The 21,430-nt window shown below is 34.8% G+C and overlaps 1 protein-coding gene across 1 annotated transcript in view; it reads right to left on the minus strand.

Moving 5' to 3' along the window:
- Positions 1-8,489: 8,489 nt before the first annotated feature.
- The window catches only part of LOC110008226 (transcription factor PHYTOCHROME INTERACTING FACTOR-LIKE 15-like), a 33,310-nt gene continuing 20,369 nt past the window's right edge, over positions 8,490-21,430 (minus strand). Inside the window, exon 7 of the mRNA XM_020674414.2 lies at positions 8,490-8,780. The gene's annotated coding sequence lies outside the window, so the exon portion shown is untranslated. The remainder of the gene's footprint in view (positions 8,781-21,430) is intronic.

Below are 21,430 nucleotides of genomic sequence, written 5' to 3' on the forward strand. Positions count from 1 at the left end.
GCCTTCCTCATGGAATCACATGTTTGCTCTTATATCTTGGGGACGCATCACGGTCGGTGGTGCGCACTTTCAAGAGTGATGGCTGCATCAATGGGTTGGGTGGAGGCTTCCCTAACGTTTAATATTTAGGTCCACATAAATAGAAAGAGGAGAAAGGATCATGAGAAAAGAGATAGGAAGGGAGCATATTTGACTTTGGAAGACTTAAAGGCACTAGAATCCATCAGGTGGAAAAAAGTTCATGCATGGATGCAATTTTATACCCCCTTTCTAATCATGTAGGGTTCGTTATATGAATCTTGATCCGATATTTTGTTCTACCAAGAGCCGTACATTCAATAAAGCCATAAGTCATTATATTACTAGTTTTTTTACTTTGTTAAAAAAAACAAAAGAACAAATTTTACAGGCAAAAAAAAAACTCGTTGAGATTAGATAAAGCGTTCCAATTTGTTGACAACCAAATATAAGCGACCCAAAATTCACTGGTCTTAAATCACTCATTTGACAATTCTGTGGTGGATCCAAAAATTTTACATCGTATGAAATAAGGCCTGAAGGAGTAAGAGTACAATATAATCCTTTTGGAACATGTTAATATTTTAATTTTTCTTCCCATTTTGGTCGTATTTTGTAACATCCGTACGGAAATTTGGAGGAGTTTTAGGAATTCGACAGCGAGGGTGAAGAAATCACTTTACTAATTGCTAAAATATATATACCTCCTCCGGAGTAGATTGTTTTTTTACTCCCTCGGAAAAAACTCCACTTTTAATTAATTTTAGGTTCCCAAATTTTGGGGACAATAAAAAAAAAATATTTTAATTGTACCCTCTATGTACTTGGAAAAATATAATTTTTCGACATTGAATAATGACCATCCAATTTTTAAACAATGAGATCTAAGAGTTAAAAAACTAAAATTTCAAATTCATTTTTTGAAAACAATCATCTGATAATTTTGACATGGTTCTCAAAATTTTAAATTGAAAAAATCATCCCAAATAGTAGGTCTTTGGACGGAGGGAGTAGAAGCAAAAACTATGCAACGTGAGCATAGTATACCCGCTCTCCCTGATCCTTTGGCGCTTATTTTATTGGGATTTGAAAAGGTATAAAACAACCTTCCACTACCCATGGTGTATGCATTCATTCGCTATTTTGTATTCAACTGTTCTTTATTTTGAGTTATATTTTGGTTTCTTTGTTGATTATTTTGCTCAAAGATTATATACTCATGTGGGAGTAGACTGTTCATTTACTTCATCAGGTAAAATTCTTCTTCAAATTCCTCAATAATTTTTTTTGTCAAATTTCACTATGTACGGGCAAAAATCAAGAAAAAAAGGAAAAAAAAAAAAAAAAAACGTAATGTCTCAAAAATTGAATAGAGACCGTCCAATTTTTGGAGGGTGAAATCTAAGTGCTAGACAAGTAAAGTCCATTTTTTTTTCCAAATAATCATTTAGTGATTACAAGGTGGTTCCGAAAATTTTAGAAGAGAAGGAAATCTATTCCCAAGTAGATCACCCATCCAACATATGCCCCGATGGCAATATAGTATACACGCTAATTAGCAAATTCCATAATTCAAATGCCGTTTCCTGCTTACATTGATGTTTGTATATAATATAATATCCCAATAGCCGATCTCAATTAATTGAAAAAATACTATGATAATGACAATAATATAATATAATATCCTGTGCTCTTTGTACAGTGGTGGGGCACCCACTTTTTATGGACGTCAAAGGCCCTGACTTCCACCAAACTCGTCCCAAAACCCAAATAAATTTTTTTTTATGATAATGCATCCAATGTTTTGGATAACGTTGGGGACGAAATCCAATGGACAATCTGTGAGGCTATGCTCCAATGGGAGCATATAAAGAGAAAAAAATTTATATGCACACTATACTTTGTGTAGGACAAACAGCATTCTAAGATTAATTATTGTGTAGTTCTAACATACGTCATAATATTAATATCTTGGCAATATGGCATCATGCATGTGCCACACAAACACGTCTGCTAATGTCATGAATCGATAAACACTAATAAGGGAACTACCAAACAACTCCACGTGGTGCTCACCACCCTATGTGGCTTACATGGCATCCACATCAGCCACATTGATGATGTCACAGCCACTTGTAGCCATGTGGTAGCCCGTGGGTTCATTGGCTACTGGGCCCCATGTGGTACACTCCTTTTTTCAATTTTGAAGTGCAATTCACCTAGTTGAAGCCCTACTTCATTGGGAAAAGAGTTGGGCCTTAATTGGTTAGCGCTTGACGATTTGCAACTTTATATCTTAAACTCAATTCTTACAAAAGCTAGGGCCTTGACTCGCCAAAAAAAAACGTCCTACGTCACTAAGCCATCGAATTTTGAACCCCAGCTCATCTCAAAACCTAACCGTAATCACCATTCAACAAACCCAAGAGCTACCTAGGATTTAGCCAACCTGACCTAACCACAACCCTAACCGTCGATTACTAAGGATGTCTTACTCCAGTGCATAGATTTTGTTGAAATGACTTTCGTGAGTCCAAACTATTGATGATAATCAATGATTTCATTAAAAGAAAAAAAAAATATATATAAGGTTCTTATAATGTAGAATTAAAGATGCACGTCATAAATCCATCATAAAAGGTTGTTTAGATGTTGAAAAACTCTCTCATTTATCATTTCGACATCAAGATAAAAGAAAAAAATATTTTGAGTCTACAAAATAGTTTATCTTGCAATACATTATCTAGACCGTTCATTTTCAAGATTTTCATGTATTTATAGATCTACTTGATTTGAAAACTTTTTAGGATTTAAAGTTTTATAATTAGATATGAAAATAGATTCTCATCCATCCTAAGAATTTTTTATATCAAAATTATATTCATAATAAAATTTAAATGTACGCCTTAATTGGATTGTTGAAAGCTGCAGTCTTATGCAAACTTCACACTCCATTAAAAGGTCTACAGGTACGAGAAAAGTTTGAAAACACCAGTGAGCATAGCGTTCTATGGTGGGAGCCCCTCAAACAAAAACCCTATTTAAGAGAAATGTCATTGTATCGAAATCCACAATTTGTTTTCAGCTCCGCTTAAGAATTTATCATATGAGCATTGTATCAAAATCTTATTTTTTGTTTTAAGAATCAAGATTCATGTCGCTGACCCTAATTAATTGGAAAAATGCTAAAATGATGAATATGAGTATTTTTTTTAAAAAAAATAAAATTTTTAGTTTTCAAACACTTAAATCTGACCATCAAAATATTTTTGAACTTGAAAAATGATTAATCAAGATTTTAATTATTATTGTTAATAGATTAGTATTATTTATTTATTAAAATACCTATAAGAAATGAATTATTTAATAATTGATAAAATATTGTTGTTATTATTATTAAAATATTATTGTTATCATCAATACAATTTGTATATCAAGTTGCAAAAAAAAAATATAGATAATTAATGCATAGATTTGGCATTTTGTGAAAAAGAAGATCAAATTTCTAGAAAGAGTAAAGAAAAATATAATTTGGGAGGCTCCAAAATTTTGCCCTTGTGGTTTTGATAAACCTAAAGAACTCGTAGGGATGGAAATTTCGGGGAGGGAAATAGAAGTCATTTTTTTAAAATTTTATGGTTTTTGATCCCATGAAAAACTAGATGTAAAAGTGGTTCCTAAGTTATTGATTTTTTACACGCCACGTGTCTTATGACACCAAATGTGTGAAATATGAGATTGTGTATGAAGTATGAGAACAAATGTGCAGATAAGGATATCTAGAAAGAGAATGAAACAAGTTTCAAATTTAAAGTTAGAGCGAGAAGAGAAATATAGAGAGCATAACCGTCTTGATTTACCCCTCATCTAAGTATTCTATACCATGCGCAAATGTAAGAAATGAATTTTTGATTTTTCAAAAGATAATTATTGAATAGAAATTAAAAGACGATAAAAGTGTTAAATCAGAACTCATAAATAATAGCTTGCGGGGTAGGGCTGGGATCAAAGCCTCTCTCCAAGCCATAGATGCCCTAAGACCAATGATCCATATCTAATATAGAAAAGATAGCAACTAAACTATTTTAGGGCTTTAATATTAGAGCACGCTTTCAATCCTTTCCTTACTGCATAAAACTTATGTACTCCCTCATTTTCAACGGTCCATTTTGAATGGACGGCGGAGATGGCTCCAATTACAATGTCAATTCTCAACACTATTTTATTTGTAATTTTTTTTACAAAATGTTTTGACACCAAATTTTAGACATCTACTCCTCTCTTAAATTCGCTTGTAAAAATATCTAAAAAAATACTTAATAAAATAAAAATGACAAAAGTACCTCTAAAAGTTTAAGGGGTATTTTGGTCATTTTATTTTATCAATTTTTTTTTAATATTTTTTTTAGATGCGTCTCATTGATATGATGTCATATACCAAATTTAATATTCATATAATTTAGGAAAAAAACGAAAAATAAATGCTCCAAGGCGTCGGATCTAGATTAAGCTGTTAGTGACTCACTTGATCTAAATTATACGGTTCGGGGAAGTATATATCTTTTATACAGTAGAGGAAGTATAGAAACCTTTTCCTTAATATAAAACCCTAAAACCCTAACTTCTCACTTATAACATTTCAAGAGAGAGGAAACTAGAGGCCAACATAACCCCCTTGAGTATTCTTAAGCTACATGGAGAGAGAAAGAGAGAGAGAGGTCCACGCCCTCCCCTTTGGCCTATACATTCATTCTAGTGGCTCATGATGCCTATTCAAGGGATTAAAAGAGCTCTTCTTTCACATCAAACACTTCCATTCTTATTGTTCAAGCATCCTAACAGCAAGGTATAGCTTATTTTTGGCCCTCTTTCATTTTGGTTTTTATTGTTTCTTTCATGGCTCCAGTACGTGATCCAGTACGTGATCATGGCTTATATTGGTCTAACTTTGGCTAGTTTTACTTTAGTAATCTGTTGCTAAAATTTTACACTTTCTTAGCCAAAATTCAGCCAGGTTTTAAGCCCATTCAAACCGCCACTTTTTCACAACATCATAATACTAATGGAAAAATTTTGTTCCCCATTTATATTGAATCAATTCCCACAAATTTAGGCCCAATCTACACACGACACAATACTCTCTCTCTTTCGATATCTTTTCATAAAGCTATTAACGTATGGATATGGATATGTATCATACTGATATATATTAGTATGGATATGCATCTGTATGGATACGTATCTCTTAGTAAGATTTGGTGGTGTCTATCCATAACCATAATATTTATCTTTAACCGTTACTGGAACGTATGGATATGGATGCATATCAGTATGGATATATATCTCTTGATAATATTAGATGGTGTCTATTCATAACCATTGGTATTTATCTTTAACTATTACTGGCTGTATATTTATATAGAGTCATGTATATTATTGATTAATCAATTTAGTAGAGTTCTCTACAGTATTCTGAAATTTCTAACATGGTATCAGAGCGATAGTCTTCTCAACTTCATATATGAGGTGCGAGCTCAGATTTGAGGTTGTCGAGATCTGAGGTTTGTCGAGATTTGAGGTTGTTGTGAATCTGAGGCTGTCGAGATCTGAGGTTGTCGTGAGGTTGCCATAGCCTCTTTGCACAGCTTCAAGCCCCACAATTCAATGTGCTGATTTGCTCGAGTCACTGATTTGTTGTTGCGTGACTTCCCTTTGCCTTCCATTGCTCGACTTTCCTTTGCCTTCCATTGCTCGAGCAAGTTATAAATCTATTTTGTGTGACTTCACCCCTACAATTTGCTTCTTTGGGGTCACTTGGGTATTGTGTGACTTCAACTTGTTTCATGTTTTTGCATGACTTCACCTTGATAAAACCTCGATACTTGAGGTTCCCTGCCTCTCCACTTGATATCCCTGCCTCTCTCAAGGATGGATGAGAGTGGTGAAAGAAGAAGAAACTATTCTATGTGAAGCTCATCCTCTCTCTCATTACTTCGTACTCTGTTGGGCACTTTTGTTGGGCAAAAAGTGCACCTCTAAGTTTTTTATTATTCCCCAAAGGCTGCCTTCATTTAATAGATGGAAGCCTCTTTATTTGGGTGAATTTGTTCTTTTGTTGAGATCCTCTCTTTCCTTCTACACGTGTAAAAAGTGCACATTGAATAAGTGCACCGCTAGGTTCTTTACTATTTTATAAAATATAAACCATTGCTGTTGTGTTCTCTCTAATCTGTCTCTCTGTCGAGTCGTGTTTCAACTCTTTAATCTGTTTTGGATCTTACTGTCCTCAACTCTGAATCTAAAGTCTAACTGTTTTTGTTGATCCGTTGCTGACTTCTATTGGCTCTTCCAAGTGCCTCATATTTGATGATCGAAATTTCTTGATCCTGGTTGATGATCAAGTTTCCGTTACTCGATCATGTTTAATGATTGAGTTTTTTGTTACTCATTTCTATTGGATGATGGACTTTTTTGTTGCTCCATCTTGTGTGATGATCGAGTTTTTTTCTGTTACTCGATCCTATATGTTTCGGAAGCCTATTGATTTGGTATTATGTGAGACTACTCTGTTCGAAGCGTCGGTTTATGAGGATCGCTAATTTGCAAAATTCACATCTGAAAAATGGCATGTGAAAACGATTGATCTGCTCTATCTGGAAAATCACCCCTCTCTTTGTTTTGCCTCTGGATCTTGATCTCAGGGTGATCATCTGAACTCTCATCAGCTACTCTGATCTTTTCTGATGATCGAGTTTTATGTTACTTGATCGTGTTTGATGATCGTATTTTCCAGTACTCGATCCTATTTGATGATTGTGTTTTTTGTTATTCTATCATGTATGTTGATCGAGTTTTTCGTTACTCGATCCCGAATGTTCCGAAGGCCTATTTGTCTGCTGTTGATCGAGTTTTTCGTTATTCGATCTCGGATGTTCCTGAAGCTGTTTGTTCATGAGGTCTGCCACTTTTTGTGCTTGTTGTTCAAGCAATCTGAGCATGGAGACCATTGCTTCTATCAGTCACGCCATGAACTTGAAGACTTGAAGATCCAACTTGTTCGTTTATGCAACTTATTGTTCAAACTCTAGATGCTTTGTGTCAAAGCATCTTGAGTTTGAGGGAGGGTGTTAACGTATAGATATGGATATGTATCATATTGATACACATCAATATGGATATGCATCTGTATGGATACATATCTCTTGATAAGATTAGGTGGTGTCTGTCCATAATCGCAATATTGATCACTGTTACTGGAACATATGGATACATATCAATATGGATATGCATGTGTATGGATACATATCTCTTGATAAGATTAGTTGGTGCCTATCCATAACTATCCGTATTTATCTTTAACTGTTACTGATCGTATATTTATACGGACTCTTGTATATAATTGATTAATCAATTTAATAGAGTTATCTGCAGTATTCTGAAAATTCTAACAAACAGTAAGCATGAGTTTACTTGAGTGTCATGAAGATATTTTGGAGCTTGATATTCTATTTCATTGTTTCACACTATTTAGATTAGATTGAACTATATTATCGTGCTGTCAGAGTAGGCAATCATATGGATTGAAATTAAGTTCTCAACCTGCAAAGTATTGATCCACGTGTAGCTTTCACCTTTTGTACAATTTTACTATGGTTCTTATCTTTGGAGATTGGTAATTTGATATCTTTGAGTGTGTAATTTGTTGTATTTGAAGTTTGAATGTTTATAGACTGATTTCATGTATTATTTGGTAATGTAAAGGTCATTTTGGTTGATCTCCGTAATGTGCATTGAGTGGAACAAGTAATGGATCAAGTTGAGGTGTTATTATTGTGTTTTGAAGTGTATTCATATATTAAATTTTGAAAAAATTATGTATACATCTATTATATTTGCCGTTATTGCAAAAAATATCTTTCGGTTTCCTTATTATAGATATATCTGTTTTTTTTAATTTTGTAATTCTTTTTTTCTTAAGAAAAAGATGAAACTGCCCATTTTCGGAGCTTGCTCTTTTGTCTCTCGCTTTCACTCGCAGCTGATTTTGAGTCTCTCTCGTATGCCTTGTCTTTCTTGGTGGAGTTGGAAGAGCGGTGCATGCTTGCATTATCTCATATATGATTCTAAGTCATGGGGGGTGGCTATGCTTCCGTGTTTTTCTTGACACAAGACTTGGGTCCTTTGTGTGGATCTTGTATCAGGAAGGGCAATGGAAGATCAAGAGAGTACCAACTTTCTTCATTTGATGAGTTCAATTGTTTTAGTTTTCTCGATATAGTTGGGAATTAAAAAGAAATAAAAGAGAGAAAAAAAATTAAAGAAATGTTTTAATTTTCTCCCTTTATTACTTTTAATCAAAATCGTGCATTCTTCAATGTGGAACTTCGAATGATATAAAAAAGATAAATGGGACTCATAATATTTCTCATTCTCTCCGTCTTTTTCATGTCACCAGATAATTCGTAACAAATGGTTCCCGACAAAAGTATTACCTTTACCATTAAAAGAAATCAACTGCCATGTTTTCTAGAACCATATTAGGAGAACATTTAACACCCCCACCTAATATTTTGAGGCAAAAGAAGTGGAGTTAACAAAGTGCCAAGCAAAATGATAAGAGAGGCATACAGAATTGTGAATCGACAGAAATGTTTTTTATCTTGCCAAGACCTCCTGCTCCCTCTGCGGAATCATTAGCAAGGGATCTGAGTGGAGTTTCCTCCATGCTTTATTGGCAGAGCCCTTGGAACAGTTTCTTGTTGCTGAAATAATCAACATACAGTTACTTAGTCGCATGTTAGATATAGAGAATTAAAAACACAACAAAATTCAACCAAAAAATATAAAAGGAAATCAATTGCAAGGATTTTAGTAAGAATCAAACAACAGAATCAAAGGTGCACCTTGCAATAGTGGCGAGGCCCTAAATCGAAAAACTTTAGAATTTTAGCTTTTGAAGAACCGAAAATAGAAGTTTTTCGGTCTTTTGAAAACCGAAAATCGTGTTTAATTCAAACATAAATACTTGAAGTTACTGGATAAGTTCAAAAAAATAAATTCGATTTTGAAAAACCAAAATTATGAAAATTTCGGTTTTTCAAAAGTCGAAATTATTAAAATTTCGGATTTTCAAAAATCGAAATTATTAAAATTTCGTTTATTCAAAAAACCAAAAATTTTAAAAATTTCAGTTTTTTAAAAATCGAAATTGGGCAGTTTTGTCATTTTTTTAAAAAATTATTACGAAGTTTAAAACATGAAGTATTAGGTATTTTAGTTATAATAGAAAATAAAACGGATATTTACATAATTTTCCCTTAAACGTTTTAGCTGTGTGATATTGTATGCACCTGTAAATTCAAGTAGTAAGGCGGGTTTTTTGTATTTCAGTATGGGAAAGCATATAATGAGATCATTTACCTTTGGTACAAGAAGGTCACAATTTATCTTGACCATTTACCTTTTAAATATTAAATATTAAGTTTGTAATCCTTGGGCAATGCCTCTACACACCCCCATTACCTTTTAAGTTCTTAATTAAGTGGTCCTAGGTGTAAATAATGAGGCTTTGGTTAATGGTTCGACCGATTTGGATTTCTAGGTCGTTTAGCATGGTACATGAAGTATGGGGGTATGGTGCACTTTGGTCTACCAGGTTGTTGTGGTTTGTAGTGTGGTTTAGGCTGAGAACGTGACATTTGATAGGTGTAAACAACATTGTTTTAGTAATTGACATATAAAAAGCCTTTATAAGACATTAGTGGACCTTGTCCACACTATTTATTAATACAATCATTCTCCTTGCTTATTGACGTCAACAAAATAAGATCAATTACACCTTGTAACACTCCAATGAATGAGGAGCTCATGGAGAAGGGAAAAGCTCCATATGGTCTTTAGAGATTTATAGAAAGCTTATAATAGTATATCTAGAGATTTAAATTGGTGGGTGTTGGAAAAGAGATGAGTCTCCAGATGTTATATTGACATGGTGAGAGATATATACGACGGAACACTAAGTAGTGTGCGGACAATTAATGGAGAGATGTGTGAGATTTCAATGACGATAGACCTATAAAAGGATTATTGTTGAGCTCATATCTCTTTGTTTTAGTTATGGATGAGTTAACGAGGCATTTACAAAATGAGGTACCGTGGTGTATATTATTCGCAGATGACATACTTTTGATCAATGGTTCTAAAAGCGGTATCAATACAATATTAGATCTTTGGAGGGTTGCTATAGAATCTAAATGTTTTAAAATTAACTAGATTAAGATAGAATACATGGAATGTAAGTTTAGTAATGATAAGAGTAGAGGTAAATAAGTAGTTAAGATTGATAGCCAAAAATATATAAAAGAGAGCATTTTTGATACTTTAGGTCGATAATTCAGGGAAATAGAGAGATTGAGGAAGATGTTGGACATAGAATTAGAGTTAGGGTGATGTGCATCTAAAGTTTTATGTAGTCATCACATACCAAAGAAGTTGAAGGATAAGTTTTATACGACAAACAAAATGTTGGGCAGTTAAGAAACAACATACCATAGGATGAGTATAGCAAGATGGGGATCATGAGATGGATGAGTGGAAAAACAAAAAAAAATAGAATTTGAAATGAATATAATCAAAGGAACTTAAGTGTGGCTTCAATAGGCAATATGATTATGAAAAGTAGACTTAGGTACGTGAGTCATATACAAAGTTGATAGAGTAAACTAAGATTCCTGTAGCCAACTCCAAATAGTTGGGATATGGTTCTAATAACGATGATGATAATTATAATGATGATGGACACTCCCATGACAGTTTCCATTCAATTAATCACTAGGATATTGCTTACATACAACACAATATGCAAATCTTGAAAATTAGGCAAAATACATTGTTATACAAATACAATGAAAACATTTCATGACCAAAATTGCATCAAAATACAATCTCCATGTTTACAAAACTTGATCAAACACATTCATTGAAGGTAGAGATCATGGAAGCTAATTTTGTTAGCTCAATTTTTCCCGGATTAGTATTCACCAAAAACAATTCGGCCTAGGTAACCTCATCGCGACTTATATACACCCCATATCAGATCCTCACTCCGATAGCACAAGAGATCGGCTGTAATTTATCCTCTAATTTGTGGAAGCAATTAATTAGAACCATACTACAAAGATACTTAATCAAAATGTACTCAAAATTGGGCTGAGAAAATGTGGGAGAAGAGAGCTCTTGATCTATATCATAAGGGGATCAATATAGAATAAAAAGGGCTATCAGATATTCATTTCAAGAGCTCAAAATAGGCCAAATTCATGGCTGATTTCTCATGAAAAACACAGTAAAAACAACAACGAAGTGAGAATCAAATAATAAGAGTAATTTGATCAAAACCAGGTCTTAAAAATTAGTCTATGAGAAGATTGACTGCGACATAAAGATGGCTATGTAAAATTGAACTTAGAAGCTTAAGAGGGGATCGAAGATCTTTCTTGAATGTAATGGAGACAGTCCAATCAGCACCATGGAAGTGACGATGGAGCACCCAAAGTGAAGAATTGCCTCATCGTTGAGCATGAGGGCATAGGAGCAAGGTAGAGCAACATCACCTCTCTCTATGTGGGGCGAGCCACTTCTTTGCACTCTCTCTTATTTTTCTTGTTTTTTCTCTAGTTTGGCATAGGCACAATTCAAAATAGGAAGAGCAAGAAACAAGTAGGTAGAACCTCCGAGTTATAGGCTTCGAGAGAGATTGTAGAAGGTTCTATAGAAGATTAATATAGACCATTGATAAGGGGATTCTATAGGGCAAGAGGTTGCTTGATCGCAACCATTCATCTCTAGACTACCTATTTAGATCTAGGGATGAGATTTAGCATCATTATCCCCTAATTCAATTTTGATTTTAAAATTTCCCTCCCTTTGAATATTTAATTTTCATTAAAGTTTCAATTTTTTAATTTCAAATTCAAATATTCCATAAAATCATATATGGCCATAATAAATTTAATAATTTTGCTAAAGTAGGAGGGTGTAGACCCCCTTTTTTTGGCTAACAAAATTCTAGAAACCTAGAAACCCTAGAAACGGTTGGGACCCAACATAGACCTTTTCCTGACCCTTCTAGAACCAAAGTCAAAACTTTCACTTCACAAAAAACCCAATTTCTCGATCTAAGCTATGCTAGTAACCACCATAAACTAGTACACCTTAAGGAACGCATCAGAGATTTGTGTGGCCCTGATGAAGCTAACAGAGAGGAGCAGAAGAGGTTACTAGATAGCTTACGCCTCTAGGCTAAGCAGCGAAGCGGAGCTGAGCAAAGTGGCTTAGCTGACTAAGTTACAGAAAGACAGAATCAAGTGTAAAGTCATATTCTCCATGCATCCAACTACCACAATCAATTAAAGCATTGCTAGTTAAACTCTAATTCACTTAGTTAACGCCCAAGCTCACCCCCAAACTCATTTAGTTACTCTTATATCTGCCAAATCAAGCCTAAACTTACTTTAAACATTCTTAATTAGGTCCAAATCGTCCGAAGTAGGTTAGGATCAATATTAAAACCTTACAAAATAGGATCTAAGTATAAGGTTAGTCAAAACTCTGTACCACTAGGACCAAAACACCCGTACTTACCCTCTCACAAAGATAAATAAAAATATAAAATATCACTTAATAGGCCATTTCCACCCCATAACAACTAGAAATGGAGCACCACCAATCCAAAAATACTCCATTGGGTGTAAGGGACAGGTGGCCGGAAACTGCCATAGTCTAGGGCCCACTACTTTAAGCGAGCCTGATCAGGCCGAGTGCATACCACATAGTCAGGTACTCATCTTATTCAAGCTAGCATATAGATGGATAACTCGGATTTGTCTGCCACCTCTTGGAGCTATTTCCCAACCTATTTTGCTTATAAATAACTGCCCCGCCTTCTCCCCCTTCACATCATTTTATGGGGACCTTTTTTAGACTTTTCAAGCAAAGCCTTGTTACATTGGACCTAAGATTCTCTAACCCTAGACTATTACATATCCTAATCCTAATTTCTGGTCATTCTGTTGGAATTATGTCCTTTCAAGGCCTTAACTTTCAACATTTTCAATGGCTCTTAGCATCAATTAGAGTAAAATCGTGACAGACTTAGGATCTTGGCGCACTGGGACCAAGACATGCAATCTCGATTAAGTCATGAGGAGAATATATATGCATGGGAGGTACTGAGAGGGTTGAAGTTACCTCTTAGTCAAGGTCGGTTGTTATATTTGTGCCTCATGATTGAGTGATAGGCCAAGGTAATAATGTTTATTTATGAGCTTGATGACTAAAGCCATGTACGAGAAGGTTATGGTTAATAGAGGACATTGGCCTAAATCTCTGACTCCTAGAACCTTCTCATTGCATGTATATATACAATCGCAATGCATGGGAAGCATTGGTTCCAGGGATCCATTGGTTAGAGCTATACACATGTGCCAAGAGATGAACCTCTGCCCCATGTGTGTGCATGTCCTCCAAGGGCTGGCACTTGAAATCCTCTTATACTTGGGGATTCAGAGTCGTACATCGATTTGGATTTAATATGCTGAGATCATGAGCCAGTGACTCTCCATTGTGAGTCATGAGTTTGTTGGGTCATACCGAGAAGGTAGCTTTGGATTCTAGGTCTAGCCGAGTGGAGTGCTCCGTTTCGTAATTTCAAGAATCTTAATTTTTCTTGTAAATATTTTTAATCAATGCCAAAATAATTTAATTTTTATAAAAAAATATTAAAATGATTTCTATGGATGTATGGAAATTGTTTTGGATTTTTTTGGGCTAAAAATCTGTTTTTCAGGATTGTTTGAAAGAAATATCAAACAAGGACATTCCCCTAGGACCCACATGGGACACCCAAATAGTCAGTGGGTGCCACATGTTGGTTTGGGGGTACCACGTTCCCCCCATGTGGTGAAGATGTGGGGTGACATCAACCCCACTAGAGACCCCGCGTCTTTTTCTAGTTTATTGTTTTAACTTAAACGTATTGTATTATGACATTTTACGACATATTGACTTCTGAAAAAGTCATTTTTGGCACATGTTTCATTCCTAAAGCAAAGGATTTGTGCACATATGTGGAAGATTCTAGAGGGTATGTTCAGAAAAAAATTGATGGAGGATATCCTTATAGAGCACATATACTACTATGTGCCTCCATGAGGGACAATTGTTTCCACAAATCTCTCGAACTTTCAAATCTCTGGAACTTCAAGAGTTTGGCCACAAAACTTGTTGCAGCCATGCTTCATGACTTGAAATTTACACAAAAACTATGAAAAATAAAACAAACAATGGGAACAAGAAATCTGACTTTGAAACCAGTGAAAGGTGGACTATGTGATATAGGCAAGTGTATGTGATTTAAAATTTCTCACTTTTTTTTGTTTATATTGCTTAGGTCATTCACGTGTCCAAATTACAACTTTTAGTCTAAGAAATAAGCAAAAATAGATTCTCACTTGCATGCTACTCACAAAAATTACATTCAACTTATAAACAAAAATTACATAACTTCTAATAAAAAAAGCATGGAAAGAAAAAAAGAAAACCAAAATACCCAAAATACCTTGCCAAGGGTTACCCCTAAGGACTTTCAACACCCCACTTGAGGTCTTCTCTACTAATTCCACACATGATTGAGGTCCTTAACTTCATCTAACAAAAAAGGAAGCCTAGGCAAAGTCCTTGTTTAGGTATAATTTTGACCGAAGTCTCACTTTGTCATGATACGTCCCCAAGAAACTTTACTTATTCAAATTTGCATGATAGAAATCATATTTGGATTAAAGTACTAAACTCACATGAAGTTAGAGTTTAGTTCATTGGTACGATTTTAAGTACTAGGAGCACACGTCTAATTATGACTGCTTTAGTTTGATTTTGATTCTAATTGCATATTAACATTGCTTTTCCCATTATCTAATTATGACTCTTTTAGTCTGATTTTGTTTCTAAGTGCATATTAATATTGATTTGCCCATTATGAGACTCTTCGGTGAATTTTGAAACACTTGTGAGACTCTCTGTAAATCTCCTTCGTACACTGGTAAGTATATACAAAAAAGGAAAATTGTCTCATGCGGGATGGACCACATGACTACATATGGGTCCAAAAAGTGTAAAGCATCCATCTTATGATGGATGCAAGTCGGTGTTCCATATCTAAAAATGATGGAAACTAACGGTCCAATTATTTTCTTACTAGAACTATTATTTTTAATTTTTAAAATTTACTTATTTTTTCATATTCATGATCTCGTGATTACATGTCCTTAAATATTAAGTCCAAAAAACCATCTCAAAAATAGATTTATTTATAGGCCCGCATTTCTACATATGCGGGCTTGGCCGCATAGAAACCAGCTCCTACAAAAAAAAAACCCAAATAACTTGTACTATGTACTTTACTTCACATTTTCCAATGCATAAGACCCTATTCATTATCAAAATATATCATCGACAAATATACCCCTCACTATACTTTTTATCCTACAAAACTTAGAGGTTCTAAGATTTGTAAGCACATTCTAGATGACAACGAACTTAAAACTCACAAGTCACTCATGACGAAAGACATTACACTCTTCTAGAGTGACGTGTCAAATAAAGCAACGATGCAGCACACACCCTGGATGAGATAAACGCTCCAGAAATACAATGGTTGTACAAGACTTGACTTCATCAAGTAAGACATGAGGACCACTGCACGCACTACATTGCAACTACTAGACATAATCGAGAACCACTAATTAAAGTATTTGACGACTATAAACCACCTTATAAAAAAGAGATACAAGAGATGAACATGTGGACAAAGAGAGGACAAAGAAAGAAAAAGAAAAATACTCAGGTGTTTATAATGTTGTATATCTATATGCACAAATTCATATAAGAAGGTGTAGCATCAAGACTTATTTGCTAGTTCTTTTATGTTTCTCTCCCTAACGAATTTATCTGTGATTGATTAAATAGAGGAATTTTAAATCTCCATTGTATGAGATAGTAAATGTAATTAACAAAGCATCCACAAATACCTTGGAACTACTCGATCCCTAGAAATAAAATAAAGCTATGTTTATGGGTATACCTTGATAGAGTGAATGCTGAAGTTCGTTTGAGTTTGTTTTGTGATTATTTCATATTTCAAATTAAAATCACCCTTACAACCCCAGTCAAACTATGAGAGCATAAGATAGTACAACATAGGGTCTCTCTACAACCTACAGTTACCAAAGGCTAGGGCATGCCACCCCTCAATGGCTTGCGCGTGGCCCCTTATTTTACTTATTAAGTTTTCTAATCTCACACAAAGAGAATAAAGAATATATATATATATATATATATATATATATATATATATATATATATATATATAGAGAGAGAGAGAGAGAGAGAGAGAGATCAAGGGTACTTTAGCCCATTCCTTATAGGGGGTATTTATAGTAAAAAAATTAGGGTTTTAAGGTCTAGGGTGTCCTATCATAATGGAGACTAAATCTTGGCTGTCGAAATTAAAGATTTGTTAGGTGAAGAGATCTTAGCCTTGCATTTCTTAAATCAACCATCACGATTAAAAATAATGTGCTATAATCTTCTCCCTCAATTTCATTAACCCTATTCTCATCAAATATTAATTTAAGAAAAATAGAGTGATATATTATATGAATTCAATCAATCCAAAATCTTTCCCTTTTGGAATCAATCAATTCCCTTCTCTTAAGCCATTCCATAATCAAAACACCTTCTAGAAGACTTGTTGAACAATCATGGAGAGAGAGAGAGAGAGAGAGAGAGAGGACTTGTTGAATAAGTTAGAGAGGGAGGGAGGGAGCGAGAGAGAGAGAGTCCGAGAGGAGGAGGTGGGGTATGCCACCCATGAGGGTGTCTCTTATGGGCCCCATGCGCCCACCTAAATGTCAGAGATAGACAATGTGATCTAACTAAGTATATATGATTAAAAGAAATCATATTTTTTATTCATAACGGTTAGAACACTTACATATATCCAAAAATACAATATTAATCTACAAAAATAGACCCTAATACAATTTAGGATCTTCACTTGCTTAGCATTATAATTCTTACATTCAAGAAGATGCAATACATGAGACTAAATCAAGAAACATAGAGCCACTAGAATACCAAATTATCTTGTAAAGGGTTACCCCAAAGACTTGATACAACCCACTACGGGTCTCGTCCACTGATGATACACGAGATCACACTCCTTAACATCGTCTCACACCAAGAGACGCCTAGGAAAACCCTAATCTCCATGAGAGAACAACCCAAGCTTTCCTATGAGGCCACTAGAGATGTAGCTTAAGAGGGGCGTACCACCCCTTTACATAGCACTTGGGCATGGACCTGCTCCTTTTGCTTCTTCTCTTTTTTAAAAAAATACTTAGAGAGGGTGAGATGAGAAAGAGTGGTCTACCACCTAAATGGACTCTATATGGTGGGTCCCCATATTTACTAGTTAATTTAGAGATTAATAAAATTATTATTAGAGTCAATTAAGTATTTGTATTCTCTCTAAAAGAATAAAATCCAAAAAATTCAACTTTAACTATTTAAAACTCATTTTTGCCAAAAATAAAATATTCAAAGGGCTTCAAAAATTCATTTTAATATTCTAAAATTCAAAAGAAACATATTTAACCATATTAAAATAAATTTTATGGGAATTAGATCCAGTAAAAAACAACACAAATATATTGAGGCACTTCATCAATTATAGAAATCACCTTGTCAAACTAACCCAACAAAACCCATTACCTAGAGCTCATTGTAGGGGTTCATGATAGGTCCATTAATACCAACCAATAAATGATGAGTACGAAATCCTAATCCATGGATTTCAAGTACGTCCTTGAAGGCAAGTCCTGGTCCCATTTAGGGCACTATTTCATGGGTCCTTCCGACACAGTCTAGTATTGCATGGATATATCTCTTGTGCACATGTGTATAACATGCCCTAAAAGTTACTTCCCAAACGAATATCTAGTGAACATCTTGTGCGATGGCAATGATAAGGACCTTGACCATTGTCCTCTCTAATGGGGCACTGGCCAACCACCTTGGGCATCTCTAACCTCATCAAGGAGTGACCCTACAAACTCGTATCAATTACGCCATGTTCCTAGGGCTAGGGGTTTTAGACATCAACTCGAGCCTAGCTTGTCGAAACTTAGGTGAGCCACAACATTAGCAATGTCATACAATCCATCTCGATCATGCTCCCACTGGAGGCATCATATCACTTTATGATGATTTTTAGTACTCATAAGAAATTTAAATGGCTACATAATCCCAATAAAATGGGCGACATATGTTCGGCCTGGGCCCCCATCATATATGGGCCCTGCAGCTTCTAAAAAATTTACAAATTAATAAATCAATTTTAAGAGGCCATTTAATATTTTCAAAATCCCTTTGTATGTATAGAATCCAAAAAATTCAACTATTTTAAATTTCCTTTTGCCAAAATAAAATATATAAAAGGATTTAAAGATTCATGTAATATTTTAAAATTCAAATAAATAATTTTAAACATATTAAAATGAATTTGATCGGAATTGTATCCAATGGGTTAGGGATAACACTATATACTGAAGCATTCCATCTTTTTCTAAAAATCGTCTCCCACTATCATCTTTTCAAATTGACCCAACAAAACCCATGACCCACAACCCATCTCAGAATTCATAATTTGTCCATCAAAACCAACTAATAAATGAAGGGAACACGATCTTAGTCCATCGATTGCAGGTTCCTCTTTGAGGACATGTCCAGGTCCCATTCAGCATAATATCTCAAAGGACCTTCCACACTATGCCGCACATATACACGGTATGCCCTAACAGTATGCTTCCTAGGCAACTATCTAGTGTACATTTCATGCAATAGCAATGATGAGGATTTTTGGCCATTGTCCTCTGAACCCAACCACCGCACGCAGGGGACATACAGTCCCTTATCCAACCATTTAGGCATCTCTTCGACCTCATCAAAGGATAATCCTACAAACCCTTACCGATTGTTCCATATGCCTAGGTTTAAGAGTTTTAAACATCAACAACCTAGCCTGTCGAAACTCAAGTGAGTCACAATATAAAAAATGCCACACAATTAGGACTACCAACGGGCAGAGCCTGGCCCGAAAATGGCCAGGCCTTATAGGCTCGAAAAAGTACATAGAAGCATGGGCCCAGACCGGCAAGCCCAAAAAAGTACAAAAGAGCGCATGCAACGTTAATGGACTCCCTCTCTCTTAAGCATGAAACAAAAAAAATACAATGACATGACTACCTCTCCGAACCCCCCCTCCCCTCTCTCTCTCACTCTATAGCAGAGCACAATCATGCCTCGCTCTCACGAAATTAGGTGCAACATAATCTCCCTTCCTCTCTCTCTTTCTATCTCTCTCAAGCAGATCACAATCAGAAAGACTTCTCTCTCTCTCACAAGCAAAGCACAATCAGTATAACTTCTCTCCCTCAAGTAAGGTCAACAATCATCCACCAATGAATTACATGCAATATAGACAAACTCTCTCTCTCTCTCTTTCTCTCTTAGAAAGCATAACAAAACCATCTAAAAACCCTCCGCCCTAAAAGGAGGGAACACTCCTCTCTCTTTCTCTCTCTCTCTCTCTCTCTCTCTCTCTCTCTCTCTCTCTCTCTCTCTCTAACGATCGTGCGATCATGGAAAGCGCGGTTCTAACATTTTGCGTATATATATATATATATATATATATATATATATATATATATATATATATATATATATATATATATATATATATATATAAGATACTACAAAACGCCTATAGGTGAGAATGAAGAGTGATTACAATTGTCCAGTAGTGTTTCAATTTTTATTTTTTTAATTAATTAGAATGATCTGAAATTTGGAGTGTGCGTAAATCTTAGTGAGGTGCGCCTAATAAAAATATGAAAAAAATAATTTGTAAAATATAAATTGACCAAAATACCCTCATTAATATTTAGGGGTATTTTTGTCAGTTTATATTAACGAATTATTTTTTTCATATTTTTATTAGGTGTGCCTCACTAAGATATACATACATTCCAAATTTCAAGTAATTTGGATTTGTAGAAAAAAAATTAAAATTTAACACTATTAGACAACTGTGACTGTGTGATGAAGTTTGGATGGTGTTGAAGGTAGGCGAAATCACTATTCATTTTCCCCTATAGGCGTTAGGAAGATTTTTCCTCTATATATATATATATATATATATATATATATATATATATATATATATATATATATATATATATATATATATATATATATATATATATATATATATATATATATATATATATATATATATATATACACGCCTTTCTCTATACATTAAAACTTGGAAGAGTGAAACTTTTAAATAAAATAAAAGAAAATAAAAGAAAAAAGAAAAAAATACTCAATTGACCGGCTCGGGTGTTATTTGAGCCTAGACAAGACATTAATGGGCCAATAAGGGACAACCTGACCCGATGGATAAATTTCGGGCTTATCAAGCGCAGCCTGGCCCAGCCCAATAACCGTCTATGTCCAAAATGGCCATGCTCGAAGATTGCTAGTAACCTGTTAACCGGACCGCTAGAGGCCCATTAGCCGGCCTTGTCTGAAGGCCCGCAGGCAGGCTATGTCCATTGGCAGCCCTACACACACGCCATCTGGACCACAATCCCACAGGTGCTATCACATCACTATATACAAATATTCAGTGCATATTCTCTTAAGGCCTTTAAATGACTATGTAACCCCGACATAAACTATGTTTCAAGGGTCTAAGCTCTTACCCTGATCTATTTATGCATTTAATCTGGACCAATTCCGAATTGACACATGGCATGACACACCCTGTGGCGGAGAGTTTGCTCTTTCCATGGACACACTCTGCATCTCTAATAGTTAATTCGATCCTATTGGCATATATTTTTTCGGGATTTTAATCCTAATGATATTTTCTTGACATTTCTGATTAGAAGTCTTCAATGTAACGTACTATATGACATTATCGCTCCAATTCACTATAAAACGTGTTTATTTTGGATGATTTGGTTTCCTAAGCAAGGGATTTCAAGATTTTTGGTATATTCTAATCTAGACTATGGCTTAGGATGACTAGGCACTAGTGTGGACTATGGTTTATAAGGCTAATGTAGTGTCTATGGGTCGGAATTATGCACGGTTTACCATGGTTTGAGGTTCATTTCTAGACCTTAGGATTTAAGGATTTAGAATTGAAATCAATTTCAAACTTATACATCAATAAATTGGGTCTAGTGAAATCCTGAAAAGGCCATATGAGTAAAATTAAAAAACA

Source organism: Amborella trichopoda, chromosome 12 (assembly GCF_054954075.1).
Source record: "Amborella trichopoda isolate Santa Cruz 75 chromosome 12, AtrichopodaSantaCruz75HAP2 v2.0, whole genome shotgun sequence".
Lineage (NCBI taxonomy): Eukaryota > Viridiplantae > Streptophyta > Magnoliopsida > Amborellales > Amborellaceae > Amborella > Amborella trichopoda.